General features: G+C 37.8%; 1 protein-coding gene across 2 annotated transcripts in view; it reads left to right on the top strand.

Moving 5' to 3' along the window:
* The first annotated feature begins 2,760 nt into the window (after positions 1-2,760).
* DAG1 (dystroglycan 1) overlaps positions 2,761-27,977 on the top strand; it is a 709,594-nt gene continuing 684,377 nt past the window's right edge. Inside the window, exon 1 of one of the 2 annotated variants that reach the window (XM_044078177.1) lies at positions 2,761-3,103. The gene's annotated coding sequence lies outside the window, so the exon portion shown is untranslated. Of the gene's footprint in view, positions 3,104-3,963; positions 4,086-27,977 lie in introns of those variants that run through there. The other variant, XM_044078178.1, reaches the window with a different exon arrangement.

The following is a 27,977-nucleotide window of genomic DNA, read 5'->3' as shown; positions in this document are numbered from 1 at the left end:
CTGCTTGTGTGTGTGTGTGTGTGTGTGTGTGTGTGTGTGTGTGTGTGTGTGTGTGTGTGTGTGTGTGTGTGTGTGTGTGTGTATGTGTGTATGTGTGTATGTGTGTATGTGTCTGTGTTTGTTGCAAAGGTGCTGTAAATTATCTACCTATGTAACTTTTATATTGTGGCTGCAAATATACCTCTCAACTGTCCAGATTTTTGCTTCATATTTTTGGTCTGTTCCTCAGAAAATTTACAGCTTTCTTGCAAATCACTAAGGATTGAAGTCATTAAATAATACTAAATAATCTTGCGAACGTAACCAGAAGACCCAAAAAGCAGCGTTTCAGAATGAATGCAATAGTTCGCAAATACGTGTTAGTAAGCTCTTGAAAAACTGAAGTAATCCACTTGGTATAAAAATCCCTTAAGGCAGAAATTCGAAAACTTCCATGGTGGTATTTGTATTACTAGGGAAAATTTGACCAGGACATTAGGGAGCTTCCCCTATTCTTTTCAATAAGTGCCATGGCATCATTTACATCCACCAGAGCTACTACCAACTCAAGCAGATGGGTTCTCAGTTTAACATCTCATCCAAAGGAAATACACTCAGAAGTGCATCCTCCTCCTTTATGCTATACGACAGTGTCAGCAATCAATCTACATGGTGTGAAAATAGAACCCACAGCCTTCTGCACCACTTATTATACAACTGACATAGCAGAAAATGGAGAAATAAAAATGTATGCATTTTGCCAGTGGTTGCCCTGTTCTTTCAAGTTCATTGTGGTGTTTATACAGATGAAATATATAATTGGTTCATACCTCTCAACTGTTAAGAGATTTTTGCAGAATGTCCACATTTTTGCCTCACATTTTGGTTTGTTTCTCATAAAATCTGTGTTTTTCTGGGAAATCACTGGGATGATCTGAGGAATGAAGTCATTAAATAATGACATACATTTGACTTTCAGACTTCATATTCAGCAAAATGCATGCTAAGACAAAATCCTGTTATTTTATAAACTTTCTAAATTTATAAGAACAAGAATGGTATTTAAAATCTGTGCTTATTTTTGGGCCTTTGGCTCCCCATTATGTCAGGCTTTGTCCAGATTTCTTGTGCTAAGAAGGTGAGATGTATGGATTGGATTTGTATAACAACAGAAAAAGGCAGTCAATTGGATAACATATCGCACAGACAGAGTGCGACAATCTTTGCAAAGTGCAATAAGTTCTACCACTGACAGGAGTGCTTTGGAAAGTCAGAAATGTTCCCATAATTATAATGGTGGTAGCAGTATTACTGTTGACTTACCTAGAGTCCTTGAAGTTTCATGAGGCAAGCATGTATAAGTAAGGCAATAGTCCAATTTACGGTAAATTAGTCTGCAACTTGATGCACAAAAACTCATGTTTGACCTCTTGTGCCCAGCTTCTTATTCAAAGGAGATGAAAATGAAAATGGCATATGACATGTCTGAAGTTAATTTTAGACTTAATTAAGACATAACTTCTCATTTTACTTGAAGCCATAAAGTGCCATAATATAGATAAAAGTGCAGGCAATGATCTGTACCAAATTTCTGAGTTTAAGTCAGGCTTGCCTCACCCAGCATGGAAGTAATACCAAGATAAGTTAAGTCGTGAGGCACCTATCAGTAGACTGTATTTCTAGCTGTAAAAAATACTTGTCAGCATGTGCTGAATGCTGTTACAGAGGCTGGAGATGCAGGCTACAAACAAGTATGCAGAATGGCCTTGTAAACTGCAGTTGCAGCAGACCACTTCAAAAAACAGAACTTATAGAGTGTACTGGGCTTTGTGTGTTACACACGTGTACGATAAAGTTTTGGAGGATACTTGTAATAGCAACACAGGCATTCTTTCTAGTAGGGGGTGAGATGATCTGCAAAAAGGAAGAAAAAAGGCACTGAAGCTGAGGGCTGAAGTCACTGCTGGTGATGCTTCGGGAGGATTTTATAAAAATATAGTAGCTTATCAGTATGACATTTCTTTTATTAGTCTGTAGACTATATGAAGCAATATTACTGAAACATAATTGTCTAACAGAAGGAGAGAGGGAATCCGGAAAAACTGTTTTACCAGCTAGCCACTTGTTAATTACATTTATACAGGCATTGCAGGCACTGTAAAAGCTGCATGAACAAAAGCTGCCTTAAAAGTCATTTGTGTCTTGGCTCTTTAACCCCCAATGTGGCTGCACCTTGCACTTAAGATCCCCCTTCCCCCTGTACCATTCAGACACAGATAAAAAGCAATGTGATCGTAAGCATTCCAATAGTGTGAAAAAATGCTTTTGTTTGGTTGCTATGGGAACTGGAATGTTACTGAACGGATTGCTTTCCCTGTGGGGAAGGGGCCTGACTGCTGTGCCTTTGTTAGTTATAGTGACGGACTAGAAGGGAAAAAACTCCCTTCAAAAATCATACAGCTTATAAGCAGACATCAGCAGGGTTGGATATGTGCACAGGGGTTGCCCTTACATCCCTGAATGAATGCTAATATAAGTCTCTTCTCTTCCCTTCCCTCCAGTAGGTGTCAGATAACCTGTAGCCAAGGGGTATGGGGGAAGGGCAGATAAACAGAGAATGAGAGAGAGAGAGAGAGAGGGAGAGTGAGCAAGATAGAGGAAGGGAGGGGTGAGAGCATTTGAAAGGAGGAGCTACACGCAGCCAGAGAGCAGAATCATTTTGCAGACAAGAGAAACGGCCAGTGCTGGTGTACTTCATAGAGCTGTTCCTAGTTCTAGGCTGCAAGTCATACTGTTTCAGAGCTGTTTGGTTAAGACTTGTCATGTGGGGTAGACAAATCCACACCCCCTGCCTTCTTTTTTTTCTCTAAGTCTTCCATTTCAGGCTGAGCTAATCGAACTGTCTGGCTAACTTCTACGCCACTGTTGGATTTATGTTGCTTTCTTTCTCTTCACTTGTTTATTGCTTCTTGTTTTTAGTTTGTGGATCTTTGCAGGGTGTTTTAAACAATTACAAGGGATAGTCTTTATCTGCAAAAAAAAAAAAAAAAAAAGGACTAAGAGATCAGGCAGTCTGCATCTTTTATCTTCTTGAAATGTCAGCAGATATACCTTAAAGTTGTGGGTAAGTAGTATTTTTTTATTTGTACTGATTTGGCACCCTGTGCTGTGACATATGTGTTAGGCTTTTATTATAATCCTTGCAGGTTATTTTTTTTTTGGGGGGGGCTAATTATTTTTCTGTTAGAAAAATATAAAATTAGTGGTCTATTAAGGAAATTATTGTAAAAGTTTGGGGAGACAGGGTTTCACCTCTCTCTCTCTCTCTCTGATATTTTACAACTTCTACTTTTTCCCCCCAGTACTGTCTTGTCAATTTATCTAAAATGAGAACGAGTTTCTGATTGCTCATTAAAATAAAAAAAGTATATCTTCTATACTGATTTCTTTATGTAGCTTGGTGTGTATGATTAGAATTGTTATTATCTTGCCTGTTAGGGGAATGCTCACTTTAGTTCTGTAGTTGTGTAATTCCGTCCCAGAAACTGTCAGAAGCCAGTGCTAGACTGCAGGCTGATATAGTAAAAAAAAAAATTTTCATTTGAGAAACAGGCTCATAAGAAAGATTTTATTATGTGAAGGAACTGAAGACAAGGCTTTATGAATTTTTACCACGGTAATAAAAAACTGCACAGTTTATTAGAGCAAGTTGCCTCTAGTGTGTGGTTAACCTGAGAAACACTGAGTGTTCATTATGGGTGCTTCCTTTGACTACAGTGTTTATTTGGTACTGAACCTTCAGTTCTTAACTGATGGCTTTCTTCTAATTTTTATAGGATAATCTAGGCAGATACAAGCTTAATTAAGAGTGTTACTGGGGAAGCTGTGCTCATAGTATTTTGTCTCTGTTGTTGGCCGTTTTCGGTGGCAGTCTGTGATTGATTGGTCGAGCCAGCTCAGTAAAACAGTGTTCTATTTGTAGATGGTCAGAACCGAGAAGAGCAGGGTTTATTCTGGGATTCTTTTTTCCCTTATGTTTTCATTTTGCAAGTTGGTATAGATTTCCCATTTTGGATACTCATGGCACCTGAGATGCTTGCAGCGGGGTAAGAAATAATAGAGTGTCGTTGCTTACAAAAGGGAGCAAGAGACAGTGTGTGTGATGTGTGTGTGGATAGCCTGGGAAGGGAGTTACAGGGAGAGTGTGTGTGCTGGAATGGAAAAAAAGAGAGGCAGCGAGAAAGCAATATACCCAGCTGTCTTTCCACACTAGACGGTCCTATTCAGAACGTCCTTTGTTGCAGCCAGAACTGGGTGGCAAGAGATATGTGACACAGGCCTAAGGTGTGCAATTTTTCTTTAGCAAAAGAAAAAAAAAAAGCTCTCCCATTTATTCTTGTGATTCATTTTTGAGTGGTGTCACAGAATTGGATCAGTGTGCTGCTCATGAAATCTAAGTCACGGTGATCATGGGACTTGGAGTGCTTTGACTACTGTTCTGTGAGCTGCAGTCAAGATTTTTTTCATGCTCTGCCTTTTCAAAATCCATCCATCACAGCAAGCTGGGCAGAAAACTTCATTTTGTGAATGTGAGAGTGTATATGTTAGTTCCTAGAGAGAGAGAGGGGGAGATAATGTTTGAGACAGAGATGTAGAGAGGATAAGAAGGCAAGTCTTTGAGACTGGTACAATGATTTTATTTTTCATTAAACTGCTCAACCATTGTAACACCTTTGGTTTGCATGATGATGAATTTGTCTGAAATGTCTCTGTACTGGACTGAATGCATCTAATTACGTGGATGGCTTGTAAAATATATCAGAATACAGTTTTTCAAACAGAAGAAAAGGGTGCATTCAAAAATAACATCATAGGTGATTCAACAAGGTATAAAACCTTAGACATGTTAACTGTGATTATTTTCTGTTCTAGTACCAGAGAATGCCTGTGTTATTCAGTTGACCTAGATCTCCTGCATAGTCAAAAAATGATTTTTAAGACGTGCAGAATTACAAGTGTAAAATTTATTCACACTGTGTATAGTCTGAAGGTATAAATATGCAGTTCTTGCTGGGGACTGTTTTTAGTGCACTTAAAAGGTGCCTTTCTTGTTTATGCTTCTGCAGTACCGTCAATCCAGAACCAAAGTGAGAAAACTGTGGACATGTTAGGGATATAGGAATCTTACCACTTGGCCAAGCTAATCAGTCTCATTGGCCTTATTGCTTTCATTGGTAAGGGATTTATGTGTATGGATGGAGACACTGGATCCATGATATTCTAAGCACAGAGGACAATGAGTGTGACATAATCAAAATGTAATGGATGCAAATAGGCTGACACGAGCAAGGATGTTAGCTGGTGTATTTGATAAATGTTTTGACCAAATGCGCAGAATCCTGAGAGTTAGTGTTTTTTTTTTTTCTTTTTTTTTTTTGAAGCCAGTTGGAGTTTTATACTTGTATACTTTGTAGTCTTTAATAGAAGACAGTACATTTGTTTATAAGCAAGGCCTGGTTTAATTAGACTACTGTTTCTATTTTGTGGAAGGCAATTCTAAGGTGCTTTTTACTTTTTAGTGGTTTGTTCTCTATATGCATATTATGGTAGTCTGCCACAGCAGTACTTTATCAGAGAGACAAGAAGCATTATGTTTGTGTACCAAGACATGTAACTGTTTTAATTTGTTCGTAGTAGTAGTTCTGATTCCCTTTAGCCTGCTCTTGAGTAAATTTTTCTGTTTAGCTCATCCACAGTCTTTGGAATTGCATTTGTATAAATAACACACATACACACAGATGTGTGCACAAAGCTGGAAGAGAGTGCTTTGGGATAAAGCATCTTGTTCCTCAGTATTTTGGTAACAACGGTCTTTTAAAGTCTAATAAAACCTTAATATTACAAATGGTAAAACAGATACCGCAACAATCCTTCTGCTGACTTCCTTTAAATATGTAGCTTATTAAACTGAAGCTAAAGTTAATACAACACTTCTAGGAAATTGGGAATATGTTGATTCAAAAGCAGTTAAAAGTTTTCATGTAATGTTTCATATTGTTAGTTTACTATAGAAATACAGAATGATCAGACTCTTATGGTTAAAAGTGGCTATAACATTTTGAAAGTTCTTTTCCCAAACATTGGTGATGGTTGTGTCTTTCTGTACAAATATTATACTTTTGTTCTCATACATACACTATCTCTGTGTTTGTAATGGAAAATCCCACAGCTTATGTTGTCTTGTGTATGCAAGTCTTTTTGTGTAAGTAAACAAAGAAAACATATTTCTTGTTTGTTGCTTTGTGTACCTATCACCTGGTTAAATGTATAAACAAGATTAGAATAAATGGTTAACTTAATGCTTTCAAAACCACACATATATATATATTTTTTTAATTTTATTACCATCTTAGTAGCATTTTAATTTTTCAGTGGCCTTGATTAAGCAAGTCCTACTCTATCGCACCCACTTTCTGAAAGATATTTTACTGGTTGTTTTTTGCTAACAAAGTATCATTTAGCATACTTTGAGATGAGCTATAGTGTAATTACAATTCTGTGACAATCCCCTCAAACCCATAAAGACAAACACATTTACCAAGTAAACTAATAATCTCAAAAATCATTTGTTGATCAAAGATAATTGAAGTATAAGCTGTGGGCTGCTGTAACCTTCATTGATTTCAGGAAAAGGTGCTGAATTGAAATGTGGGGGTGGGGTGGGTGTCAGACGGGAGGTGCTGCTTATAAAAGTATTTTCTTTCTATCAAGAGTAGGAGTCATTTTGTTTAAATGGGTGATAGTTGCATTATCTTTAGTTCTACATGTCTGTGGTGAAGTGCAAGGCCCTTTCTGCTTGTAGACTGGCATTTGGTCATCTTTCTAAATTCGCACAACATGGCATTGGATCATTTCTGCTTTGTTGCTTTCCACAAGCAGAGTAGTATTTTTATCTGACCTTCTCTGAAATTTAAAATTAGCCTTCTTCAGAGCGGGAGTCAAATGACAATTAAGATTTGGGATGTTTAAAGAGAGAGTACTGCATTTCCTGACTCTCTTTTTTTTTTAACACTCTTTTTTTTTTATCTGTTTCAATTTTATTTAGTGTAGTTTTCTCTGTTTGTTTTCTTCTTGACAATAATTTCTGCTCCATTATACATTTGCTGGAAAATATATTGATTGTAGAGGGTCTGTTTTACAAAGGCTTGCAAATTAAGTGGTTGAAACTTTTTTTTATAATGGTACTAGTCTGCACCTGACAGCGTTTATATGACATAAATTCAAGTGTAGGACTTGGTAGCATGTCTCCCTGTGTGAGTCAGGGATAAAATATGCCTTGTTAGGAAAAATGACTTCAAAGGAAGCTAGGATAGTTAGTTCTAGACTGCCTGTTGAAATGAATAGGGCACAACTATATTGATACAGTAATCTGAAAACTGCAGGACGAGGGAAAGATGGGCATAAAAGAAAAGAGCAAGAAAGGGAACTTGCATGATCAGAGTAGCAACTGGCAGTATATCAGACAGAATATGAAGCAGGTAATATTATCTGCAACTATATTAAAATGGTAATAATCTAATTGCAACTACTGCCATGACAGTGGTTAGGTAAGTTAGTGCACCATATCACGGACAATAAAATACATTTGCAAAACTTTCCTTAGCCTCATAATGTGGCATTTTATAAGTGTATATATTTGTGTGTTACATGTATGATTGCATTGTGTTGTACACATATCTTTGCTTGTATTTTTCCTCTCAATGCATTCTGACTGTGTATTCTTAATCTCATCCTGTCTGTATTTGATTATTTTATATTGGTTTGTTTACTGGGGTACCGTAGTGCACTGATTCTAAATGATGATTTGCAGACTCAGCCTGAGTCAAAAAGTTCACATTAAAAATATAAATGATATATGTATGTTTTCAAAACAGCAGAACAATGTTCTTAGAAAAGGTTTAATAAACACCATGTCTAACTAATACAAACTGTTAGATAGTTTTGGATTTGAAAGTGGAAAGGTGTAGGATGTGTACAGGTAATGGATTGAGATGAGGTAGTGGTTGTGAGCAGATTGAGCTGCCCTGGATAGTGAGGTAACTGGATGGGGGAGTAGAAAAGTAGTAGAAGTGGAGAGAGAGTGGTGAAGAGCAGAGAGAGAGTTTTAGGTCCAGATGTTATGACTGATGGTGGAGTTAAGTAAGAGTGAGTGAATGGGAGTATAGACTTTTGGAGGGAGGGGGGCTGGGTTATGTGTGTGGGTGATAATAGTGTTGATTTGGACAGTAGGGAATAGGGTGTGTGCCGTGACTGTGTTTAAATCAAGAACAGAATGAGAGAATTAGGTTATGTGACCATTAGGTTATGTGACCACTATGGAAGTAAGTGCCCTGTGTCTTTAGTTTAGTTTAAGTGGTCTTATCACTTGTGTACTGAATTTACATTGACTTATTTTGTATATGATTGTTGATTTAATAAGATCCTGATATATTTGCTGCTGTTTTAGCATGGGTCGATAGAGCAGCCCACTTACTCATGATTAAATACCATTAAATAAATAAAATTAAGTAAATATTCCCTGTCTTGGTGTCAGTAATTTTTATATTTTTGAGCTTCTTCTTTGTTCTGATGGCCTAACTTACAATCCTCAAAAATGTTTACAATCCTCAAAAATGTTTACAGTCCTCAAAATTTGATACTATATTAGGATACATTGGGGTATACATACCCACTTTTTCTCATGTGCACTGTCTAGGTATTCTATCTCGCACTCTAAAAGGAAAGCATGCTTTAGTCTTTGTCATGAAAGTGCATCTCAAGTGAAAAAAAAAAAAAAAAAAACCGACACAAAACCTACAATCCACACTTGTGTGAACCAACTGTAACATTATCAAATCAGGATGCAGTGTAAAATTATATTCAGAAATATATATATATTTTTTTAGTAGTAATATCAGCTTCCTCTGAAAATAGGCTACTGGCCTGGTACAGCTATAACCTGATCAACAAAATGTAAATAAAATAAATGTGGTGTCACTCCTTTTTTTTTTTTTTTGCTGGGTCATTGTCAACAAATGTTCTCTTCATGAACGTCCCTTATGTGTGGTAACAAAAGTTCAGTATAGTAGTGGACTGCATTTTTATGCCATTTGTAGTGTAGCTGTTGAATTTCTAATGCCTCCACATTATTTGATGTGATCTGTTGTAATTTATTTACAGAATCCCTCACGTGGTGCCCAAAATGCCACACAACAGGGCCAAATGAAGCAACCAAACACACTGCAAATAATCCATTTTGAGATCTGAGCACTACCCTGGTAAACAATTATAAATAAAATAATACATAAATAAACCAAGTACATTTTTGTGTGTAAGCTTGCCACTCATCTCATAATGATGACTGGTTCAAATGCTTTCACTACATTGTAGACTGGCACTCTTCCAATGATTAAATAATGCGCTTAGCCTTTCTGCATGTTGTACTTTGTTTTGTACTTTGTTTTATCCCACACTGTGTATTAAGTACAGGTAACTCCTATTCATCACTGTTATGGCTCGGGTGGTTAAACACACCTGAAGCAGTATACTGTGGTTGTGGCTGAAAGTAGACTAGACTAACCAGGGGGACACAATCTCCTTGGTTCAAACCACTCTTGACTGACATACACTGCAAATAATCCATTTTGAGATCTGAGCACTACCCTGGTAAACAATTATAAATAAAATAATACATAAATAAACCAAGTACATTTTTGTGTGTAAGCTTGCCACTCATCTCATAATGATGACTGGTTCAAATGCTTTGATTGGTTCAAATGCTTTCACTACATTGTAGACTGGCACTCTTCCAATGATTAAATAATGCGCTTAGCCTTTCTGCATGTTGTACTTTGTTTTGTACTTTGTTTTATCCCACACTGTGTATTAAGTACAGGTAACTCCTATTCATCACTGTTATGGCTCGGTGGTTAAACACACCTGAAGCAGTATACTGTGGTTGTGGCTGAAAGTAGACTAGACTAACCAGGGGGACACAATCTCCTTGGTTCAAACCACTCTTGACTGACATACACTGCAAATAATCCATTTTGAGATCTGAGCACTACCCTGGTAAACAATTATAAATAAAATAATACATAAATAAACCAAGTACATTTTTGTGTGTAAGCTTGCCACTCATCTCATAATGATGACTGGTTCAAATGCTTTGATTGGTTCAAATGCTTTCACTACATTGTAGACTGGCACTCTTCCAATGATTAAATAATGCGCTTAGCCTTTCTGCATGTTGTACTTTGTTTTGTACTTTGTTTTATCCCACACTGTGTATTAAGTACAGGTAACTCCTATTCATCACTGTTATGGCTCGGGTGGTTAAACACACCTGAAGCAGTATACTGTGGTTGTGGCTGAAAGTAGACTAGACTAACCAGGGGGACACAATCTCCTTGGTTCAAACCACTCTTGACTGACATACTGAGATTTCACAGTACATGATCTCAAGTAGACAGAGAAGAGGTCTTAAATTAAAATGGACAGTGGATGTGGCTATGAAAATGTAGGCTGTCTGAAGAGGTAGACTGGAAAAACGGGAAAAGCCAGATGTCTCCCCACTACAGATATCCAGGGCTGGTATAAGAAGCTCCTCAAACTGGTTTCCTTGAAAGTGGAACACTGCCTAATTACTGTGGCAGTTGTAGGAATACGGTGCAAGAGAGCCATGACTGGGATTTCTGCATACTAATATCTGCAGTCTGCAGGAGAGACTAGGACAACATTGGAGATGTAGCACTCTGCATAAAAGGAACAGATACGTCGGTTGCAAATTAAGTGAAAAGATACTGTGGGTCATCCTGCAGTTTACACAGAGGTTTCTTATACCGACAACTCACCCTCAGTAGCTCAGGGAGAAAATAAGTTAGTTGTATAATGTAATGTTACTTATTTCTGATGGAAGACCTATGCATATAACATGTTAAACTGGACCACTTGCACTATGATTGTTGTCTAGAGTTGATCCATTGATGTACACAGTAGATGAAGCGTGCATCCAGCAGTTCTTGTTTGAAACATGGTGTTAATTCCCTAGTTAAATGACTGGTGATGCCCCACTTGGATTTTTGAGGGCAGTCCTGAAGATCTCTTTTCCCAAGACACACAGGATAGAAAGACTTCGGAGGAGGGTATCAAAAATGGTAAGTGGTCTACACCCTAAGCTGTATGCAGACAGGCAAGAGGATGATATAGTTTTAAAGGAAAAAGGCTATATATATGTATGGGTGCACCTGCATGTTTTGAGGTACGTCGCAAGGGTGAATACCTCAAGGGATTCCATAGAATTCAAGTGGCTACAGACTCTTGGGCAAAGAAAAACTGATATATCAATAGGAACCAGTAATACAAGGTGGACAGCTTATTGGAGCTGCAATGTAGAACTTTTTCATAGAAAAATTTTCCCCTCATACACACCTAGCCAAGTTCTTACCCTTATTTCCATGATCAATCCCTATTACCCTTGTCCAAGAGGGACAGAGGTGGAGCCCCTGGGGTGAATTTGTGGTCACCCATCCAATCGTCCAGATTGTGTTTGAAGAGGGCCAATGAGGTGCTGTGTTTGACATGAAGTGGAAGTCTGTTCCAAAGGTGTGGTAACCTCTGGGAGACCAATCTGTCCCTTCAGCAGGTTTTATTATGTCACATACCAGCTTAAGGTCTTTAGAGGGAGTGACCCATGTACCATTTAGCTTTTGGGTATGAAGGTATTTCTAATAACGCAGGGTCAGCGATCACCTTGTATGCAAGGCAGAGATAAACCCTGAGTAGTCTGTATGAAACAGAAAAAAGTGACAGTGATTTCCGATGATCCCCATAGGACAGATGGTGAAGACCTTGAATTTTCCTTGTAAGGAACCTTTGTGGTTTCTCCACTTGCTGGAGGTGCTTATAAAGGTACTTACCAAAAGAGGCATGGCATTCCATTACTGGCCTGATGAGGGAAGAGTACAGGAAAGTAATAACTGTTTTTTTCTGAGGGCAATGCCATTACTTATGAGATGAGCAATATAGAATGCCCTTCTTACCACTGTAAAGACATGGTCATCAAAGGTAAGGTTGTCAACCTGTGTGCCCAGGTCTCTCACCACTGAGTGCGTACGTAAGATGTTGCTATTGATGTGGTAGTTAGCAGGAACATCGCTTTTACTGAAAAGAATGATAATACATTTTGTTGCACTGAGTTTAAGGCCATGACTTTGGCACTAGTCATTTGTTTGTGTAAGACCTTCTTATAGGATGCTTACATCATTTTGTAGGTTCTATGACTGCTCCCAGTTTTCAGTCATCCACAAAGTTTGTCAGCTACAGACCTTTAGTTTTTGCTTGTACTTTGAAATAGATTCCAAACAGTAGAGGTCCCAGGACTGATCCGTGTGAAACACCACTGGTTACAGGTCTGCTGTTGGAGGTGGAGTCCCCGATTGTGACTATATGAGTTATATCAGTGAACCAGTTAGCAACCCATCCAATGATATAAGGGTTGATGCCTAGTTGGGTGAGTTTGTCAATGATGCCTGAGAGAAGGATAGTGTCAAATGCCAAATTTTTGGAAAGATGTCTTAGAAATCATTTGGAAACCATGTATAAAGAGTGTTAAAATAACTAAAGGAGTATCATAACTGTCACTGGATGAACAAATTTTGTGTAAGTAAAGTAACAGAATGAAAACACGGCGGGGGGGGGAAGCAATATGGCCCTTAGAGGGGGAGGGGTTTATTTAAAGGGAAGAGGCTAGCATTCAAGAAAATATAGGAAAATTCTGAGATAACGAGAGAGAGAGAGAGAGAGAGAGAGAGAACAATACCAAAACAGAGAACAAAATGGTAAATAATCAATATAATATCCCAGCTGAGAAAAAGGTATGGACATGTGGTGAAACTGTAGTCTCAGTGTCTAAAGGCATCTAAACAAAGTGCAAGATTTGACAAAGGACTGGACTGTTTAAGGAGAAGGCAAAGGTAAATCAGTGTTTTCCAAATAGTGGTAGCTTAGAGTGTGTTTGGTAGCTGGGTAAGGATGTAATTATAGAAGCAGTGAATCCTGGGTAGATGGCACAAGTTTGAAGAAGGCGCACTTAGTCATGGGTATAGTGAATGTTTAGGCGATTGCAGCTAATAAAAAGGGATTGATATGTACGTTCTGTGGTCTAGAGGGCAGTCCTATGATTGGTAGTGTTTAAGAATGCAGTAATGAGTAAGTGGATTGGAAGCTGTGATGAATCTACATTGGAGTTTCCCGGTATTCCAGTGTGGTGATTTAAAATATTCTTGGTAATCATAGGAACTGAATATTTGGCCTTGAGGATCAGTAGGCTTCTGTAACATTATATGGATGCTTGAGATGATATGGTGCTTTGAAGGTAAAGTGCTTTCAACCTTTGTTCTCAGGAACACTTGGAATGCATGTCTAATGTTTTAAGTGGAGCAGTTAGAAGGAGGTCACTAAAGTATTACGCTATAAAGAAGAATTGATTTTTAGCTTGTCCTGTACTAAATAAAGAATTAAATACTATTATTATTAAATAGTTTTTGGTCTTCATTCTTGTTCTTCTATGTACTCCTTGAAGTATTTCTTAGCTGAACTGCCAAGGTTGTGCCTATAAAGTGCTGCTTTAGTTAGATTTGTTATTTGTTATTGGTTTTGTGGTTAATAAAACTGTCATCGGCACTCCTGGATTTGCATCCTTAGTAATGGATTTCATACATTATTGTATTCAAATTGCAGAACATGAATACATTTAAAAAAAAAAAAGCTGTGCTGCTACTTAGGAAGACCATACTGTAGACATTTAAATGCAAGTGAAACCTTTCTTTGACAAAATGGTTTAACAGAGACATGGGAGTATTGATGTTTGTTTCACTTGAATTACATTTGAGGATGAAATATACCACAAAAACAGAAGGTATTCTTATTCCTTTTTTTTTTTTGTTTATACTTTTGGAGAAGGAGATGTTGACGAGATTTAAGCACTCATTTTAGCAGTGGAACTGTCAGGTGTGCTTGTCTGGATCTCCTGGTGGTCTTGGAGCATTCAAAATTCCCAATGGACAGTCTGATTTGGAAGATGAGGCTACAAGTTTAAAAAATGCTGAGTCACAGATGCACACTACAGTGCAACTTGATTGGGTTAACACATGTAGACCGAAAAAGACTAGTTAAAGTTGCTTCTGATAACAGTATGGGAATTTGGAGGTTGCATTGTCACATGAGAGATCTGAGACTGGTGAACTGTAACACAAAAAACAAAATGAGTGAAGGTAAAAAAGAGCTGCTTGATTGGAAACATACTTGACAATGATCTCTAGGACTGTATGTTTGACAGAGCCTTTGTTTGCAGGCAGAGAGAGAATCAAATGAGTAATGAGTGAGGCTCGACAGATTGTGAGTACTTTAGCAACTTTCATGAGCAACCGAGGCACTACAATCTGGCAGTTAGCGGAGAGGTTTAAGGTTTTGAGTTTGTAGTGAGCTGCTTCCTATATTCAGGTGTACTGGACTTGATTCTTTCTACCCCCATTGATCTACTGTAACTCGGCAACCCCCAATTTTCTGCCTAGTGTTTTGACTCTGAATGAGTAATTTGACCAGACAGTGCTCCCATGTCACTCCTGGAAGGGGGCACTTATGCCCAGTGGGCCTGCCCAGTTAACTAATGTGTAAACTAAAACTAATCTGAGTTTAACAACTACTTTCAGTTTGTGCAGTACTTTAATTTTTGTCACAGCAGTTCAGTGGACTTGAGAATTGATGTTGATGTAAGTTAAGATACAGCACATAGAGCAAACGGCAGATGCTGAAATTCAAAATTTCAGTAGGCTCGTATAGCAAGAGGTTGGTTTTTCAATAATGGGAGTGTTCACACTGGGAGCAATTCTAACTTATGTGCACTGTCTCTCCAGTGTGTTTCTTATTGTGAGCTGCAGTACAATATGACTAATGACCTCTATCTTGTTATAATTTTGTCTGGTAGTCGACTGAATAGTTTAAAACATGGTTTGAAGCTCATCCCTAGTAATATGGCTAAATGTCAAAGGTCTTAGTATTTACTGTGTCCCTCTGATCTGTTCCTTTAATAATGAAGGTCCATTGCAGGAACATAATTAAATAGGTGAAGAATTATTGACCTTTAATTATGCATACTTTTTATAGTATTTATAAAAATAAATGGTAGTTACTAAAGTAAGAGTCCTTAAAGATGATCCAGGAGGAATGGGTGACATTAAAAAGCTTGAAAATAATAAGAACACAGTCCATAAATTTGCTGGCAAGTCATTTTTAGATATATTGTACTCCACTTTACATCACTAAAAGAACTTGGCAAATAATAAAGCAGTCATTTGCTGGCATAGGTGGAAATATTGTGATTTTTGAATGCTAGAGAATGCCTGAATGTTTTATGATAAAACCTTTTAACAAGTTAGCAGTAAGAAATAATATGAAAATTCTGTTTAAATCCGTTATTTTAGACATTACTAAACCATTTATATCGAGGTCTCAGAATGGTTAACTGTGTTATTCTGACCTTTTATAACTTCCCTGGGGTGCTTAAAAATGCAAATCTGCCACCTGGGAGTTTTTAATTCTTGCTGGTTGTAAGAGTTATTAATTCTTGCTGGTTGTAATGGTTGTTTAGAGAGCTAGGAATTTAATTAATAATCAGTTAATTTATATTCTAAAAGGTGTGTGTGTGTGTGTGTGTGTGTGTGTGTGTGTGTGTGTTAGGCTGCTGTTAACCTAACAATTCTAAGACATATCTATTTATCACTTAAGCTTAGGTCCATCAAGTAGTTTTGTTCCAGCACTGCTTTGGTTTTCTTTGACAGGTAATGTAATTTGTTTATATTCTACTTTTTATTTATGGAAAAAAATGTATAGCAATAGGGCTTGTTTGCCCCCAGCCCTTGCAGATTTACTTATCGACCTGCATGAATTAAAATATAAGATTTACCACAGAGACTAGTTTTAAGTTTGGAATCTTAATCACTTTATTGATGATTCAGTTTTCATGTGTTTGGGAAATGTAGAGGAGTTTTGAGTATTGTGTATGGAAATTATCATGGAATGGGTTTATTTTGTTGGAATTGATTTATTTTGATCTTTTTTTAACTATTTTGAATAGTTGTTATTTCTCAAAACTAACTTCTCATTTCCTTTTGTGAGAACCAGATATGTGTACACTAGCTGGCATTACATTTTTTTTATGTTTGGGGAAATGATATTTCTGAGGTTGAAAATTCTTACTGGAAGGCATGGAATAGATTACTGTCTTAAAAGAAACCATGGGAATGTAACACGGATAAGACAGACTGTGGGAATGTAATGCGGATAAGAGATAATAAATGAACATAGGTTATAATTAAGGCAAAGTTTTTCTTGCTGAATACCATGTTTCTTAGAAAATTATAATTTGGAAGAAACGCTAGATCATTTTTAGGGAGGGTGAGAGTTTAAGAAAGTTATTCTTTAATCCTCATATGCCCTTCTCCAGAAGAAGTATTGGTAAACTCATTGCTTCTAGCTGTTCTATATGTACCCTGGTTGAACAGGATTTATTAGTAATAGGAAACTGCATTAAGTTTAGACTGTGTTGAATCTTCTGTTTCTGTATGGTATACAAAGGGGAAGCTACAGGGGCTTTCAAATTTCATTTCCAAGACTATGTCAGAGATGTTTAGATTCCTAGAGTTTTACATTTTCTTTTGTCATGGGTTTAATGTTTTATTTTCTTTATTATCATATGTCTGATGCTTTTAAAGTTGACCAGTATTACTATAAACTCATCCAAGTATTAGATTGGGTAAGGATGTTAAAGTGGTATTTAGCTGTAAGGAAGCCTTGTTGATTTTTAAGTATAACACAGTGTACCCCAAATGGTTAAATATTGAATTATCCAAAAAATCATTGATTGGCTTAAAACTGAATTTGATTTTATTTGTATTGTTTGTGGGCAGTGTATGCCCTGTTTGCCAGGTTGACTATGACGGCTATTTTCCATTGCCAGGTGTCTTGCATGTCACGCAGACTCATCAAAATTGATGCCTGTTTTGCTGGAAGGTTCAAGATTCTATTTACATTTTTCGTAGAGTCTGCATTTGCAGTCTGTAGTACCAGCTTCTGATTTGGATTTGTCAGATAGACCATTATTTTCCACTTGTTGGTAGCTGTCCTGGTAAGTTAGAGCTGTCAGCTTAACTTATTTAAGTTGATTCAGATGTGGCTCATTGTTTTCAATTCAATACTAGAAATTTAACAGTCTGGAATGTCTTTTCTGCCAAGTTAATTAGTCTCTGTTTATAATGGACTTGTGATGTGTGTGAGACCCCATGTGACTGCAGAGCCTTCAAGGTATTTGAATATGTAACTGTAATCCAATATGATTTTATCTGGAATGCCATGAGTGACCGCTAAAGATTTCATCTCCAGTGTGAACATGTCGGTACCCATCAAATACTAAATGAGACTAAAGTATTTTAAATTGTTGCACCTAAGCAGAATTGTTGCAAGTGCTTGCCATTTTTCTTTTCCTGGAGTAATGTCTACGAAGCCATAGGTTCTCCTGAATTTGACTGCCCCCTGTTTGGTGTAAAAGGAATATTTCATACTGTGTATTTGATTTGCTTGTTCATGCCTGTACAGCAAAGGATGACCTTGGTGTTTGCATTTCTCCATGCCTTAATTACCTGTATGCGCATGTTGAACTTTATTAACTGTGCAAAAAGGGGAAAAAATGGAATACATTATTTTTTCACCCTTCAACTTCTATCCATCTGGCTAGTGTGATATCTATGATCTGAACATTCAGTGATTTAGAAGTAGACATTTTTGTTTTTTTCCTATCCTTATCGATAACCTTCATTAACTTATAATACCGTGCCACCTGTAAAACTGCTGTTGTAACCCACAGTTTCTCTGATCAGAGTGTAAAATCTTGATACCATATGAATCTGTGCATCCATCATCCTTTTACATGAAGAATAATGTTGACAAAAACAATAAACTTTGCTAAAAAATACAAAAATATTTTTCATTGTTATGTCCTTGCATACATGGTGGTAATTCCAGTAATAGCTTTCTTAAAAATGGTTCCAGTAACTTACTGGTGAAATGTTTACAACCGAAACGACTGCAACAATTTATCATTTTTGGCCATGCTTAGATTTGATTACTGGAAGGCATAGCATTGCTGTGTGTCACCACTCAGTTCTGTAGTCTGGATTTTGGCTGGGGTGCCTTCTATTTGCAGTCTCCCTGTATCCACACTGCTCTTCTGGGTGCTTCAGTTTCCAGCCACATCATAAAACTTGTGTGAAAACATTTACTATAGTATAGTGCAGTATACATGGTGTACTCGTATGTATTATGTACAGTTGTGGAGCTCATTTTGCTGTGCACAAACTGACTTTTTCTTGCCTCAGTCTGTTCAATATAATGTTTGATTACTCGTGCTGTTCCCCGTTTTCCAGTTGAATATTTGGTGATGTTAATATTTTATCTTTTGACTGAGTTGGTCCTACTAGGGTGGTGGTGGTCTCTTTTCAGGGGAAACCTGAGGTGGTCTTTATACTACTTGGGGAAATTTGGCCAGGGCATTTTTTTTTGATGGGTGCCATGAGATTTTTTTTTACATCCACCTGAACTACCACACCAACTCAAGCAGATGGGACTTCTGTTTGTCATCTCATCCAAAGGATGACCCACGAGTGCAGCACCCACTTTATGCTGTTCTGCAATGAAAGCTATCGAGCTACCTGTTGTGGGAATAGAACCCTCAGTCCTTTTCACCAAACACAAGTGTGCTACCTGTTGTGCCAGTAACACTGTTAATATATAGCCTGGATGTACTAGGACTTAAGTCTGCTAAATTACAGGGAGACAAAGTATGTCTTGATAACAATACTTTGTGAAAGCAAGTGTGAGATGTTTGCCTTTGTATTACATTTTTTTAGCCTCTGGGAACAAGAATCCCTTTTGTAGAAATGTTTCATGTGTTGCATGATGACAGTCAGAAAGGTACATGATTGACTCTGGTCACAGTGGTTCCTGACATTCAGCAAAACTCTACTTCAGGTGTTGGGTCAAAAATTCTTAGGTTAGTTCTGCATCTTCCTTAAACAATGGCTTCCTCCAGGTTGGATCTAAGAGAACAAAGCTGCTGTTGGGCAACCAAACTTGAGCAAGGAATGAGTAACAAGATGTACAAAGAGCTTGAAGACTAAACCTACAATTTTACTTGGGATTATGTTAGTTTATGACATGTTGCTAATACTACTACAGTACTCCTCTTTCTTATGCAGCTAAGCTTTTTGGGTTATCAATGTATTTCCATTGTTTATCCGAGCATGTTCACATGACAAGTGAATTTTCAATTTGAGTTCATAAAGTTACATTTTCTGAAGCTTGTACGTATCCATACAAATCTAATGTAGTGTTTTCTGTAACAATACACTGCAGAAAGGAGTACTGCATGTTTATCCATGGTGGCAGGCATTGTTTTACAAGGTAGAGTGACCAATCATTAGCACCCCCGACCACCACCCAGGGTTAAAAAAAAAACAAATGAATTAACCACTGTGTGCTGTGGTGTATTACTATTTTGAAGGGATATTATGTTATAAAGAAACACCTTTTTTATTATATGGACTCCATTTTATTCCATATTTTTGCAATGATGTAAGTTGGGGGGAGGGTTGAACAACTTGAGAATGTGTTGTGCATTCCTGTGCATGTGGTGACGTTTGTAGTACATTGAATACAGACAGCACAGCTGTAGTCATGGCAGCTACAGAAATGTATTGAAATCTTAATACATATGGGGTGGGCATGTTTTTGAATTTAAACCAGGGTGGTGCATATAATTTAAAAAATTATTTCTACAGGACAAAATTAAAATTTAGAAAAAAATTAAATGTGTATAGGTTCCTAAAGGCTGTGTGTGATGAGGACTGACTGCATGTATGTTTTCCAAGGTGTTTAGTAGCTACAATGATTTATTTGTAATGGCATCTTCTAATCTTCATTGAGGTAAACCAAGTTTTATTGCCGAAGGGAATGTAGTGCGGTCAGTGGAAAACAAAGCTTCCCCATGTGAAAGGGTAAGTTTATTGCTTACTCTGTCACTTGTACTAGTGAGAGAGTACTTCACTTTCTGTTTTTTGCTAGGCATGCTGTGGTACATTTATTTTAGGGAATTCCGAGATGTAGCTTTTCTTCAGTGGAGTTTATTTTTAAATGTGTAGTTTTTGTGATAAAGCAGCATTGCTTAAATGTTGTTTGAAACATGCAAGTACATTTGTAGTCTGACCCATCCATTTCTGTGTACTTTGTTAAACCTTTTGCCTGATGCAGAGTGGTTAATTGTCTCTAAAATGACTTGCAAGAAGCACGGGGCATACTGTTTTATGTATTTCAGCATGCTTACTTTAATTACCATCCTATATAAATTTATGTGGTGTAGTATTTATCTTTGTTTTAAACAGTCAAGTTACATGTGGACTTTTATTATGCTTTAATGTGATGTTTTTGTTAAGTATGCATGTGTGCAGAAAATTATTCAAATGCAGATGTGAAATATCCCTGAGGAATATGCTGAGCATAAACTGGTTAAGGTAAATAAACCCTTCACTATTTGTCAGACTCCAGATGAGTACAGGATAGTATATAGCTTTATATGCATTGTTTTAAGCATGCAAGTCTTTGGAAAAAGAGAAGAGTAATGTGCATGTACAATGGAAGTGCTTATGATTTTTCAAACATTCAATAAACAAGGTAATTGAGGAGGAAATCACTATAATCACTTTATGTAATAAAGCAGTAACAACTAACGAGTTAAGACTTAGTATACCACTCTAGAGGACGGTGTGGCAGGTGAGACTTTGAAAGTGTGTTTGGGGGGGATTAATAAGATATGTTTTTAGGTAAACAATTTTTAATGTAATAAGGGATTTACTGTGATGTGTGTTATTTATTTTGACTTGGAGGTCTCATGATAATACTATGAATTGAAATGTACTGTGCTACAATGCAGCTTGTGAATTTTAGCTGATATATTTGTTTTATTTCTTTTCATTTTATTTAATTTCATTTAATTTATGGATTTGTTGACTGGGGTAGGACGCTGACAAGTTTTCAGTGTCAGCCGGACTAGTACCAAGTCATAATTTGAGTAATAGTAGGCCATTTTTATGTGTAATGTGTGCGTGTGTGTGTTTAAATCATGGTTTTATAGTCACTTTACTTTACTTTAGGACTGCAGAAACATGGCAAACATTATGGTTTTGAGTTTTGTACAGATAACTTTTTAATCGTGGGTTATTAGGTTAATTTAACAGGGTTCATTGTCTAAATCATTGACTGCATCCCCTTTTTATTATTTTGTGCATTCCTTTTTGCTTTAAAACTGTCCTTGTATCTGAAAGCCACAAGTCATGGAACAGGAATACATATGTTGGGTAACCATTCCAAGAACACATGGTTCATATCCTTCATGACACTTAGGCTTTGCAAACTGGAGATGATATAATAGATTATTTCAAGATTTTCCTCTCTGTAATGGGAGGAGATTGACCATAGCCAAGTTTTTGCTGATCCATGGTTGTTTTGTATAGAGAGCCAGATTGTTCTGGCATATATATATATATAAAATCCTGAAGCTCAAAATGTCACTATAAATACACTAATATCTACCAACTGACCCTGACCCTAACCCTAACCCTAAGGTCCATCACTATTGCACACTCACCTGACCCGCGCCCTAACCCTAACTCACCCCAACCCCAATATTTGTCACTATTGCATACATGCCTAACCTGCGCCCTAACCCTAACTCACTTAAACCGCCCCTAACCCTAACATAAAACCAACCGCACACTTACCTGAACCCAACGCATGACCTAACACCACAGGGCTAACAATAGCAAAGCCACAATGACGTCAGTATGTCCATTTTGTGTTTTCAGGATTTTGAGTTTCGGGATTTTGAATTTTCAGGATTTTGGTCTCAGGATTTTGGGCTTCAGGATTTTGAGCTTTCAGGATTCTGTAGCACTCCCATATATATATATATATATATATATATATATATATATATATATATATATATAAATACAATCCTCATCTAAAGCTAGTTAATGCTTGTTCATTTTTTTCTCTTTTTACAAGTGCAGTATTTAGTTTCCTGATTATTTTTCTGAGTATGCTATTAGTTGTGTACAGTAGTGAGTATGCTATTATTTGTGTACAATAGTGAGTATGCTATTGTAGTTGTGTACAATAGTGAAGCTGATACTGGGAACACACACACACATGCACACCTGTTTTCCAGCTACTTACTTATTTTATCAGCTGTCTCCTACGATTGGTGACCAGGGAAGCTGGCAGATTGACCTGGGGTAGGCTTGAGTGGCTGGTGGCTGACGGCCAGGTCAGCTGTATCAGATGGAGGGTATGGGTTTTTGTAGTACAACGTCGCTGTCTGGAGGGCAGCATTAGTGCATTGTAGTGGGCGTTTGTACATGTTGGGTGATACCAATGCATTGTTCTTGGATGCACTTGTGAATGTATATGTATAAGTTATTAATGTTCCTCCCCTTTGAGAGTTGTAGTGTGTACAAAAAAATGCAGCCACTAGTGGTGAATACATTTCAGTCTTCTTTTGCTACTCCCCCAAAGATGGAAAAAACTTTCTGGTTGCCCTAGCCAGGTTGGCTGACCCAGTCTGAGGGCAAGTCAGTCAGTTGTGGGGGGTGAGGGGGGGGGGTAGCGGTACATGTAGATGTTCATCATGGACAAGAGGGCCAAAAGTTTTATTAAAAAAAAAAAAGTAGAACAGCCTATATTTTATGCAACTGAGCTGGTAAAGTTGTGCCTGCTGGCTGTTACATAACCAAAAAAAAAAATTCTGGCATGTACACAGTTGAATTCATGCCAAATAAAAGTTAGGCTTACGTTTGTAAGGTGCATCTAGTAAAAAAAGGTTGTCAGAAATTTCATGGAATGACATATAACTGAATGCCAAAATTTGAGACAGACACAGATTTAGTCATGATATGGCAATTAAAGATTATCTGGTTTTTTTTTTTTTTGTTTTGTTTTTTTTTTTTTTTGTGGCATTCTTCAGGGAGAAGGTGTAGGTTTTACTACTGCTTTGGCTACTGTTAAAGGAAAAATCCACTCTCAAACTCTAAAAAAAAATATTTCTGTTTTGTAACTTGCCTTCTGTTCTGTTCTAGTACATTGGAATCAATCTTAAAATGTTGCATTTTGTATTTCTTTTATCCCAAAATGGCCATCATGGGGCCTATGTGATTTTTATTATTTTGTATCTTCTTTCCATAGTTCACTTTCTATCCTTTTCATATGCTTGGCCTAAATGTAAGGAAATAATTTCATTTCTTTTTTCCCCTTCAGTAAGATTCATTGACATTTCTTTCAGTGACTTCTAGTGTGTGTGCATTTTTTTTTTTTTTTTTGCCAATGATTTGAGTAACTGAAAGCTGCTTTAATTATTTTAACCCTGTTTAAAAGAAGATAGCTAAAATAACAGGGTTTTATTAACTAGTCTTAGAAAATGTGTGAAAAAGAAACCCTACTGGAGAACATACGTTCTCCCACAGGTTATTAATGTACGAAGAGAATCCCAATTTGTGTCTTCTAAGTAGTATACTAAACAGTCATTTGTGAAGCATTGGCATCAAACCCCTTTTCCCCATTTTGTACACAAGGTTCAGTTGTATCAACACTCACCATCACCTAGAGCCAGAGTTAAAACTGCTGGGTAGCTAGCATTGAAGAATGTCTAGGGGAATAAAAAAGGCAAATGTACAGCATACTGATTTGAGCTGCAGTTCACAACCTGTAGCTACTAAGAAAGAGGCTACAGAGCTTGGCATACTGATTTGAGCTGCAGTTCACAACCTGTAGCTACTAAGAAAGAGGCTACAGAGCTTGGTATGTGTAGGCAAGCTTGTACACACTGAAACAGATTCCGTTATAAAACTAAAAAACCTTCATGATCTATGACGAAATAAAAAAATGAAAGTGAAGAAATTAAAATGCACTGAAAGTTTCCTGGGCTGGAATAACATCTAAAGTGATCGTGGAGAAAAAAAATAACTCTGGGATGTCTGTAGTGGGGGATTCAATATTACTTTATCTTTTAATTAGTTACAATGATGTCTGTATTTTAGTGACGGATGTGGTAGGGCTTTAGTTAGAGGCCCCACAGCAGGGCTGTGACAGTGTGGAAAAGATTGTATTCATACAGCAATTGCAGGACCTACTAGATAACGCAGGGCAACAAATTGTTGTTGATAATGGGTGACTTTGAATGCACATATCAGGACAGACCGAACAGGATATGAGGACTGCATGGGTCCACATGGGTGGGGCAACAGGAATAAAGGAGAGGCCATTCTAGACTTCTGTCTGGCAAATGGCTTGATAGTAGCCAAGACATGGTTCAGAAAGAGCGTTACAAGATCACATACAAGAGTAGCCAACTTGCAACTCTGGTAGACTTCCTCCTTGTAAGGAAAAGGCAGTGGCATAGAGTCGGAGATTGCAAAGTCCCCCCAAGGGAGAATCCACCCACAGCATAAACCACTGATTGCTACAATCAGCTAAAAGCAACAGTCCGAGAATGCTCCAAGGTTAACAGAGACCACGCTGAAGACCTGAAAGTTTTTTGGAGGGAAAGCACAACAGTTCAAGGAATTACTCAGTGACCTTGCACTCCCAAGAAGAGGATTAGGAAATAGGTGAAGTTGAAAAATGGCAGTGCCTCAAAACAGCATGTGTGAGGACTACAGAAGAGATATGTGGCTGAGCCAGGTATGGAAATAAGGTACATAAGGAAAGCTGGTGCAGGAATGGAGAAGACCAGGAAGTAATCAAAAGAAAGGAGGAGTGCAGGAAAAAGTGTGAGGAAAGACAGACCAGGCTTGGAAGGAATAATAGGCTAACAAATTAAGGAGTTGCAGTTGAAGAACAGGGCATTGGAGGCACTCTGTCAGCCTCTGGAAAGTGACCCAGTAGGTGGCACAAAGAAACTATGTCAAGTTGCAAGACAAAGACAGAAATATACAGATAGTCAGCCACCATTCATAAGGGGTGTCAGCAACAACTTGCTGACCAGTCCACAGGACATTAAAGGCAGATGGAAAGTGTACTTCCAGCAGTTTCTGAATGAAGAAAACCCTAAATACAGCCTATGAAGAAAACCCTAAATACAGCCTATGATGAGAGAAGAAGACAAGGAGCTCAACCTAGAAGAAGTAAGAATAGCAATGACTAAAATGAAGACTGGGAAAGCAGCAGGCTCAGATGAGGTCACAGCAGATATGATAAAGATGCTGGGTGAGATAAGGGAGAAATCGATCCTGCGGGTTCTTATAGCCATGTAGAGAGGGAGGCTGGATACTGGAGAATAAGGAGACTCACCAACAGCTGTAGACAGCACATAGATATCAAATTCCTGTCACACTGCATGAAAGTTCTGGAGAGGGTTATTTATAAACCAATATGAAGAGTAGTAGAAAGTAAAATGGTAGATGAGTAGTTCAGATTCAGATCAGGATGCAGCACAACTGACGCGATGTTTGCAGTGAGACAGATAGTTGAGAAGAAGCTAGAGAGAGATAAGGAAAGAGTCCAAATGGGCATTCCTAGACTTGGAGAAAGCATATGACAAGGCCAAGTAAAGTTGATTTGGGCAGTACTGCAGTGGATCCAAAGTCCTGGAAACATTGGTAGAATTACTGTAGGCTATATACAAGGGCCCAGTGACCAAAGTATGAACAGTGTTCGGTCTCGTAGAGGGGCTCTCAGTGGTAGTGGGTGTGCATCCGGGTTTAGATCTGAGCCCTCTGCTGTTTGTACTGGTGATGGACTACTTTAGCAAACAAGTTGGAGGGGACAGATCAATAATGTTGATGTATGCAGATGATGTGACACTACAGGCAGACTGAGCAAGAACATCAGCAAAGGATAGGGAAGTGGAATACAAAACTAAAGGCACTTGGGATGAAATTGAGTACAGATAAGACAGTGGTAATAGCAGCAAACTGGGGAAACCAGAAGAAGCTAAGAATTTAGATGGAAGGGAACAGCTTCAAGTATCTGGCAGGGTTGGTTGAGGAGATGAGAAGTCTGAATGTAGAGGTTAAAGCTAGAATCAGAGGGGCTGCAGCCAGGTGTGGTGTATGACAATAGAATGCCAAAGAAGCTGAACTGTAAGGTGTATAAAACAGTGGTGCAAACAGTATTACTGTATGTTACAGAAACCTCTCTAGTAAAGGCAGAGCAAACGAAAAAGCTAGAGATGATGGAAATGGAAGTGCCTGAGAAGGGTGGTAGGATGCATACTGTGGGACAGATGAAGAAATAAGGACATAAGAGTAGAAGCCAAGGTAGTTCCAATCACAGAAAAGATCAAAGGGAACAGATTACCATGGTTCAGGCACGTGCAGAAAAGCAGAAGTCAGTCGATGTGGAACAGACACAGGAACAAGGCAAGAGGAAACAAGGGCATTCAGCAAAGAGATGGATGGATTGTGTGAGAGAAGATCTGCGACAGTCAGGCATGAGTGTCGAAGAAGGCAGGAGTGCGGCATTGAATCAAGGTAGGAGTGCGGCATTGAATCAAGGTAGATGGCGACAGTTAACATAACACCCTGAGCCCATGTAGAAAATGGGAAGGGAGATGATGATGATTATTTTAGTTAAAGGGATGTATGTATTTTGGCAAATCTCTGGTGAGTCCTTTTAGTATATAGAAATGTCAGCCAGCAGAGGAAGTTGAACTCACCTTTAGAGATGGAAGAATTGTTAGGTTCTGCCATGTATGTCTAACTTTACTAAGTATATACTGTGTAATACTTGTTCTAGCTGTTATACTGGTAAAAGAGCAAGAAATGTGAAGTGGCATAAACACATAAATGGGATATGGTCACAGGACATCCCTGATATGCTTCCCATTTAAAATTTAGTTTAAATGTTTGCTGTATTATTATTATTATTATTATTATTATTATTAATCAGCTACCCCTTACACAACAGTTCTGCTCCCAAAACATTTGTAAGGTAATCTTCTTTGGTGTTCTATCAAAAGATAGTGTTTCATTCACTCTTTACATAGAAAGCTTCAAATTTATTTGTCTTCGAACCTGTGCTTTTAAAAAGAATCACAGTTCTAATTAGTACTGTATATGCTTATACACAGCAGGTTAGTAACTGACATGGTTTTGCACTGCAGTTCTCTTGTCAGGTGCATCCCACTCTGTTCACCCTTGCTGTGTTCGGGCTGATTCTGTTCCCTTAACCTAACCCCAATTCCCACCCATCCCCAATATATCTATATTTGTACTATCTTGACCCACCTACAACCAGTCTTTTAAACATTCTCACAGAAATTTTCTTCTTTGACCTCTCGCTAACAGGAACAACTTCTTCCATACTTCTCTCATACATAAAATAAGCGTACCTCTTATCTGTCCTGCCAAAGCGCCAATGCACCTCCTATTCCTCTCACGCCAGCTAAATCTTCTTATTCCGTCACACATGCCATAAATTAGTCTAGCATTATTATATCTACTAATCTAACCAATGTCTAGTCCTCTGCATTTTTCTAACATACCTAATAAACCCCCCCTTCATCACTCATTTCAGAATGTTTTTGACCTCTCCTATTAATGACTATGACTGCACAGCTGACATTTTCCCCAACCACACAAACACCATATCAATCTACATATCAACAGAGCTTTATTCCACTACCTGTGTAGAACACATTTCTCCTTTAAATATGTAACGGTTCACTCTACATCTCAAAAATGTTGTTAAAACATAAACTTACTACAAAATGGATGCACTTCTACCACACCTGGTAACTCACCTCAAACTGAGTGGTGACATATATGCACATAAAAATAATAAACAATTCAATCAGA

This window comes from Protopterus annectens, chromosome 7.part0 (assembly GCF_019279795.1).
Source record: "Protopterus annectens isolate FY-2018-M chromosome 7.part0, PAN1.0, whole genome shotgun sequence".
NCBI classification, from domain to species: Eukaryota; Metazoa; Chordata; order Ceratodontiformes; family Protopteridae; genus Protopterus; species Protopterus annectens.
This window is presented reverse-complemented; position numbering and strand designations above follow the sequence as displayed.